We start from the raw sequence: 8250 nt of genomic DNA, 5'->3' as shown, positions 1-8250 counted from the left end.
GTTTCAGGAGAATAGGTATTATTTCTTCTTTGAATGTTTGGTAGAATTCCCCAGGGAATCCATCAGGCCCTGGACTCTTGTTTTTTTGGGAGGTTTTTGATCACTGCTTCAATCTCGTTACTGGTTATTGGCCTATTCAGGTTGTCAATTTCTTCCTTTTTCAGTCTTGACAGTTTATAGGTTTCCAGGAAGGCATGCATTTCATCCAGATTGCTCAGTTTATTGGCATATAGTTGTTGATAATAATTTCTAATAATTGTTTCTATTTCCTTGGTGTTAGTCATGATCTCTCCCCTTTCATTCATAATTTTATTAATCTGGGTCCTTTCTCTTTTCTTTTGGATAAGTCTGGCCAGTGGTTTATCGATCTTATTAATTCTTTCAAAGAACCAGCTTCCAGTTTCATTGATCTGATCTACTGTGTTTCTGGTTTCTAATTCATTCTGCCTCACTTATCCTAGCTGTTAGATTACCTAGATTAGATTGGATCTCATTCATAACATTTTTAAATTCTGCCAGTTCAACTTTCATTTCTGCCCTTAGAGACTCTATGTTGCCATTAATCGATTTCTCCATTCTAGCTATTGTCTTCACAATTGCTAGGCTGAATTCCATCTCTGACATCTTGGTTATATCTGAATCCATTTGTAAGTCTGTGGCATAAGTCATAATCTCTGAGTCTTTCCTATTTTGGGGGTTCCTCCTCCTAGTCAGTCTGTTGATGGATGGTTGAGGGAATGTATAGAGTCCAAATTATTGAGCACAACCCAAGCAAGATACACCTGTTTTTTAGGGACCTTAGGGTTGCTGGCCTCTTGTTTTTCCAGCCTCTCTTCTGGGGGAGGGTTCTACCATGCTGTTACTCGGGCAACCCTATTTGGGCAGAGTTGCCCTGCCCCCTGTGTCGGTGGATGGACTCAGTGGAAACTGTTTTTTTTGGGGGGGGGCTTTTGTTCCCTGGTGGCTTTACATGTCTCTTCTGAGAGTCAGAGCAGAAGAGACCCTTTCCAACCTTCTGCCTCAGAGCAGAGAGATCGCAGTCTTTTCTTCAGTGAACTCTCCAGCCACACTATCTCCGGTTCTGTCTGTGCTGCTATAAACTGCAGTGTCCTGGGTTGTGCACCCCTCAGCAGTGTTCACAGTCCTCACCTCCATCTCAGGGGCATGTCTCTGCCCTTTGTGCTTGTAAAACCACCAGCTGCCCCCAGTTTGCACAGGTGGCCCTGCCGCTCCAGTTTCCATCTAAAGTCCTTTCCCCACCACTACCATCCCCAGTGTGGGAGGTTATTGCTCACCAGTGGTGTAGGATCCCCATGGCCAGGCTCCCTCCCACTGCCATTTATCCTCCAATATCTGCTCGTGGAATCAGGGCTCCCCGTTTCATACCTCGAAACCAACCACCTGCGATCTTCTGTTTGTAGAGATCCAGATCTATCTTCTTACATCTCATGCTGATTTCGTGGGTGTTCAGAGTGGTCTGGTAGATATCTAGCTCAATTGCAGGGACTGGTTGGAATAGGGTCCCCTACTCTCCCCCATCTTTTCCCCCTGGTCTCATGTATTCTTTAAATTTAGAATAAGATAAGTTCTGTCACAAAATTGTTCTATAATTATGTTCAATGTAACACATTCTGGAACAGATGCTTGACATATAGTGCTTCAGTAGGCATAAGCATAAGCTGATCATAAAGAATGGCATCATTAGGGCGCCTGGGTGGCTCAGTTGGTTAAGTGATTGCCTTCGGCTCATGTCATGATCCTGGAGTCCCAGGATCGAGTCCCGCATCGGGCTCCCTGCTCGGCAGGGAGTCTGCTTCTCCCTCTGACCCTCCTCCCTCTCATGCTCTCTGTCTCTCATTCTCTCTGTCTCAAATAAATAAATAAAATCTTAAAAAAAAAAAGAATGGCATCATTAGACAGTGAATGAGTAAAATAAAGGCAGAGTTATTGCCACTTTCAGTGTTTGACAACCATCTCTGTCTTTGCCCTCTACTCACATTTGTTATTACATCTTGGAGGAAGGTCAGGCAGAACGTGATTGTGGAGAGACTGCAGAATATACCTGTTACTAGAGAATCACACACAACTGTTAGTGTTGGGCAAGTAGCCATTTTTCTTCCTCCTGGTCGTGTCCCTTCACAGTACCCATTTGGTTATTCTCCAGTCATTCACTGGACACCACCATGAACCCAGTACAGTGTCTGGGATCAAGAAATGCAAAGGTAAGAATAATTCAGTTTCTCCCAGTAAGGAGCTTGCAGACTAGGTAAAGGAGACAGGATTTACATGTAAAATCAATAAATGACAAGTCAATAAATTGTTATCTTGGAAGTAATGTATTCCATATAGACTCATTGAAAGTTAACATTGGATTGAACCTCATTTTTAAAATTTTTATTTTACTTAAATTCTATTAGTTAACATATAATTATCATTAGTTTCATTGGTAGGGTTCACTTTTGTTAGTTGAATATAACACCCAGTGCCCATTACATCACGTGTCCTCCTTAATGCCCATCACCCAGTTACCCCATCACCCCACCCATCTTCCCTCCAGCAACCCTCAGTTTGTTTCCTATAGTTAAGAGAGTCTTATGGTTTGTCTCCCTCTATGATTTTGTCTTGTTTTATTTTTCCCTCCCTTCCCCTATGATCCTCTGCATTGTTTCTTATATTCCACATATGAGTGAAATAATATGATAAATGTCTTTCTCTGGCTGACTAATTTCATTTAGCATAATACCCTCTATTTCTATCCATGTCATTGCAAATGGTAAGATTTCTTTTCGGATGGTTGTGTAATATTCCATTATATGTATATAATGTAACTGGTGAATCACTAAATTCTATTCCTGAAACTAATATTACACTATATGTTAACTAACTGGAATTTAAATAATAACTTGAAACAAAAAATAATAAAATAAAATTAAATTAAATTAAATAACCTTGTCAAAATTGTACCCTCCATTAAGGTTCTTTAAGAAGATTATTTTAATTGCTACACAATATTTCATCATATGAATGTATCATAACTTTGTATTAAATATTTGAGTTATTTCCCATTTTTGTTGATTGTATATAAGTATAATAAATTTTTTCTACAAAAGAAAGAAAAGAAACAAAGAAAGAAGAAAGAAAGAAAAAGAAAAGCTGCATAGGATGTAGAAGAATTCTTAGCCATATGGTATATACATATATACCACATCTTCTTTATCCATTCATCTGTTGGACATCTGGGCTCTTTCCACAGTTTGGCTATTGTGGACATTGCTGCTATAAACATTGGTGCAGGTGTCACTTTGGATCACTACATTTGTATCCTCTGGGTACCCCGTAGTGCAATTGCTTGGTCATAGGGTAGCTCTATTTAATTTTTTGAAGAACGTCCATACTGTTTTCCAGAGTGGCTGTACCAGCTTGCATTCCCACGAACAGTGTAAGAGGGTTCCCCTTTCCCTACCTCTTTGGTAACATTTGTTGTTTCCTGACTTGTTAATTTTAGCCATTCTGAGTGGTGTGAGGTGGTACCTCACTGTGGTTGTGATTTGTATTTCCCTGATGCCAAGTGATGCAGAGTGTTTTTTTCATGTGTCTGTTGGCTATATATATGTCTTTGGAGAAATGTCCATTCATGTTTTCTGCCCATTTCTTGATTGGATTTTTTGTTTTTTGGGTGTTGAGTTTGATAAGTTCTTTATAGATCTTGGATACTAGCCCTTTATCTGATAAGACATTGGCAAATATCTTCTCCCATTCTGTAGTTTGTCTTTTGGTTTGGTTGATTGTTTCCTTTGCTGTGCAAAACATTTTATATTGATTAAGTCCCAATAGTTCATTTTTGCCTTTGTTTTTGTTGCCTTTGGAGAAGTGTCTAACAAGAAGTTGCTGTGGCTAAGGTTAAAGAAGTTGCTGCCTGTGGATTTTGATGGAGTCCTGTCTCACATTTAGGTCTTTCATCCCTTTTGAGTTTATCTTTCTCTATGATGTAAGAGAATGGTCCAGTTTCATTCTTCTGCATATGGCTGTCCAATTTTCCCAACACCATTTGTTGAAGACACTGTCTTCTTTCCATTGGATATTCTTCCTTGCTTTGTCAAAGATTAGTTGACCGTAGAGTTGAGGGTCCATTTCTGGGTTTTCTATTCTGTTCCATTGATCTATGTGTCTGTTTCTCTGCCAGTACTATACTATCTTGATGATTACAGCTTTGTAATATAGCTTGAAGTACAGAATTGTGATGTCACCAGCTTTGGTTTTCTTTTTCAACATTCCTCTGGCTATTTGAGGTCTTTTCTGGTTCCATATAAATTTAAGATTATTTATTCCCTCTGTGAAAAATGGTGATGGTATTTTGATAGGGATTGCATTGAAAGTGTAGATTGCTCTGGGTAGCATAGACATTTTAACAATATTTGTTTCCAATCCATGAGCATGGAATGTGTTTTCATTTATTTATGTCTTCCTCCATTTCTTTCAGAAGTGTTCTGTAGTTTTGATACTACAGATACTTTACCTCTTTAGTTAGGTTTATTCTTAGGTATCTTATGGTTTTGGTGCAATTGTAAATGGGATTGATTCCTTAATTTCTCTTTCTTCCTTCTCATTGTTAGTGTATAGAAATGCAACTGATTTATATGCATTGATTTTATATCCTGCAACTTTGCTGAATTCCTTTATGAGATCTAGCAGTTTTTGGGTGGAATCTTTTGGGTTTTCCACATAGAGTATTATGCCATCTGCTAAGAGTAAAGGTTTGACTTCTTCTTTGCCAATTTGGATGCCTTTTATTTCTTTTTGTTGTCTGATTGCTGAGGCTAGGATTTCCAATACTATGCTGACCAACAGTGGTGAGAGTAGACATCCTTGTCGTGTTCCTGACCTTAGGGGAAAAGCTCTCAGTTTTTCCCTATTGAGAATGATATTCACTGTGGGCTCTTTGTAGATAGTTTTTATGATATTGATTTATGTTCCCTCTCTCCCTACACTTTGAAGAGTTTTAATCAAGAAAGGATGCGGTATTTTGTCAAATGCTTTTTCTGTATCTATTGAGAAGATCATATGGTTCTTGTCCTTTCTTTTATTAATGTGATGTATCACATTGATTGATTTGTGGACGTTGAGCCACCCTTGTAGCCCAGGAATAAATCCCACGTGGTCATGGTGAATAATCCTTTTAATGTACTGTTGGATCCTACTGGCTACTATTTTGGTAAGAATTTTTGCATTCATGTTCATTGGGGTTATTGGTCTGTAGTTCTCTTTTTTGGTGGGGTCTTTGTCTGGTTTTGGGATCAAGGTAATGCTGGCCTCATAAAATGAGTTTGGAAGTTTTCCTTCCATTTATATTTTTTGAAACAGCTTTAGAAGAATGGGTATTATTTCTTCTTTAAATATTTGGTAGAGTTCCCTGAATGTCATTTTTTAAAGGCAATATTTTTAGAGCAGATTTAGCTTTACAATAAAATTAAGATGAAAGTGAATAGATTTCCTTTATATCTCATACTTACCCATATGCATAGCCTTTCCTATTATCAATATCATTTAACAGAATGGTACATTTATTACCAACGATGAACTACATTGATACATCATTATCACCCAAAGTCCATAGTTTACTTTCGGGTTCACTCTTGGTTTTGTACATTTTATGAATTTGGCAAATACATAATGACATATATCCATCATTATAATACATACAGAGTGTTTTCATTGCCTCCAAAATGCTGTGCTCTATTTATCTCCCCCCACACACCCATCCCTGGCAACCATTGATCATTTTATTTTTTCCATTGCTTTATGATTTCCAAAATGCCATTTAATTGGAATCATACTATATATAGCCTTCTCAATTTGGCTTCTTTCACTTTGTAGTATGCATTTAAGGTTTCTTCATGTCTTTTCATGACATGCTGGCTCATTTCTTTTTAGCACTGAATAATACTCTATTGTTTAATATACCATATTTTACTTATCTATTCACCTACAAAGGGCATCTTGTTTGCTTCCTTGAAACACATTTTAAAGATAAGAAAATTGATTCTGAGAGGTCAAGTGACTCAGATAGGCTTATAACTAGATATAGGTAAACCCAGTTTTAACATCTAGCCTTTCTGATCTCATACAGTATTCTTTACATCATTATTTGGGCTAGACAACCACTATCCTTGCAGTTTTCTCAGGTCTTTCTTGATGTTATAATTTAAATTTTGAGTATCATAAATATGCTAATCGTCTTAAAAATGCAGATTTTTTTAACAACCAACATTTCTATATGTTTTGTTGGATTTTTCAGTATTTAAGTCATATCTAAGTGTTTAGAATGCAAAATGTCATAATGTTGAAAAAAACATCACAGGATCATTGTAGTAGCTTTCTGTGGCAACGTAGCATAGCAGTATTGGATAACTACTATCCAGAAGAGTGGAGAATTGATTGTATATGTCATTCTCTGGCATTTATATGGCATATCCGAGGGAAGACCAGGTACTCAAAAGTCACAAATGGCAGTGATCTTCAGGAAGTCAATTACGTTTCAGGAACGTGATTTGTTATTGAAGTTTAATATTCTTCTAATGGCAGTTTGATACCTTTTGAACAAACACAGAATACATTTGAATTTTCATTAGCTGCTACACAGAAGTTAGCACTAGAGATTAAATTTAGGCCAAAATAGATTTTAGTTTGAGGCTAATTTCCCATTTATTCTATTTCTAAAGAAAAATGAATAGGAAGTTCCCCTCCTGAATTTTCCATCTAAACGAAAATGTATTCATTTGCTTTAATTTTGAAGTGTGTTGCTGGTTTTCCACACAGGCAGAAACAGCTTTCCAAAAAGCAGCAAGGATACAAGTCTTATAGCTACAGTGAACCAAACAAACCATGTAGAGAGAATGAAATTCCATAGAAATAACCACTTTTTAAAATTAATATCCTAGGGGCAGCTGGGTGGCTCAGTTGTTAAGCATCTGCCTTCAGCTCAGGTCATGATCCCAGGGTCCTGGGATCGAGTCCCACATCAGGCTCTCTGCCCAGCAGGAAGCCTGCTTCTCTCTCTCCCACTCCCCCTGCTTGTGTTCCCTCTCTCGCTGTGTCTCTCTCTGTTAAATAAATAAAATCTTAAATAAAATAAAAAATAAAATTAATATCCTGAGTGAAAATGCTTAAAGTATATCTTCCTAAACATCTTCTGATTTTCTCAAATGCATATTTCAAAATACATTTAGTGAATTGAATTTCCTTACCAATCTGGAAACTATCTTAAGGTAAACTTGGTTTTTGTTATATATTTGAACTTGGCCAGGTTTTTCTATCAATGCTGTTAATGTTAATTTACTCTATTCCTCTCTTTTCTATTTTTTGGTGTTAACTGCTGCAGAGCCATCCAAATCATCCAAAATTAGACTGTACTTCTGTCAATTACTGTTATTGTTGATTTGCAAATCAAAAGTGAATTGACAATGTATGAGTATTCTTTTCAACTTTCTTTTGTGAATGCAACTCTTTTCTGTGACTGTTTCTATAAATTAAACTTACAGTGCAGATGTTGTATATCTTATTGCATATGTTCTTGTTGACTCTGTTGTTATAGTCAAACACATTTCAAAATGTGAGGGGCCAAGTCAGAGAGATGAACTGCAAGGAAATCCGAGAGAGGAGGCCTCACCACACTGAAAAATTGTAGAGCCCCAAATGCTAGGTCCCCACCAGCTTCCCCTACATTCTCCCCACCAGCATACATCTGATTCCACCCCTCCCCTGCTGGAAGCCCATCCACGCTTTCCCTCCGAGCTCAGAGCCTACAGGCTGCACACGTCCCTCCAGTGAGCTCTTCCTGCCTGAGGGCCTTCCTAAGTCAGGCCCCCCTGGGTCACTCTTCTTGACTCTCCCTCCCTCTGTCTCAGAGGTCCCCCTAATTCAATGTGTGTTTCCCATCATGTTCTCAGGGAGCATCCCGTTTCTTCCCTTCCGTCATTGTTGTACCATTTTAAATTATATACTTCATTCGTGTGTTTAAAAAATTAACTTTGCTTAACATGTTTGAACTGAAACTTAAATACTTTATTTAAGCAACTACAGAAGAAAAAGAGCCACAAATTTGGCAGTATACTAGAAACTAATAGTCTCTTCTTTTTTATAACTTTGTTATCAGTTTTGATTATAGGAGATCACTGACTTGAACAAATATGTTCTCTTTTGTGGTAACAAAATATACATAGCATAAAATTTACCATTTTAAACCATTTTAGT

The sequence above is a fragment of the Leptonychotes weddellii genome, chromosome X (assembly GCF_054177405.1).
Source record: "Leptonychotes weddellii isolate Sample4059 chromosome X, ASM5417740v2, whole genome shotgun sequence".
NCBI lineage: Eukaryota > Metazoa > Chordata > Mammalia > Carnivora > Phocidae > Leptonychotes > Leptonychotes weddellii.
This window is presented reverse-complemented; position numbering follows the sequence as displayed.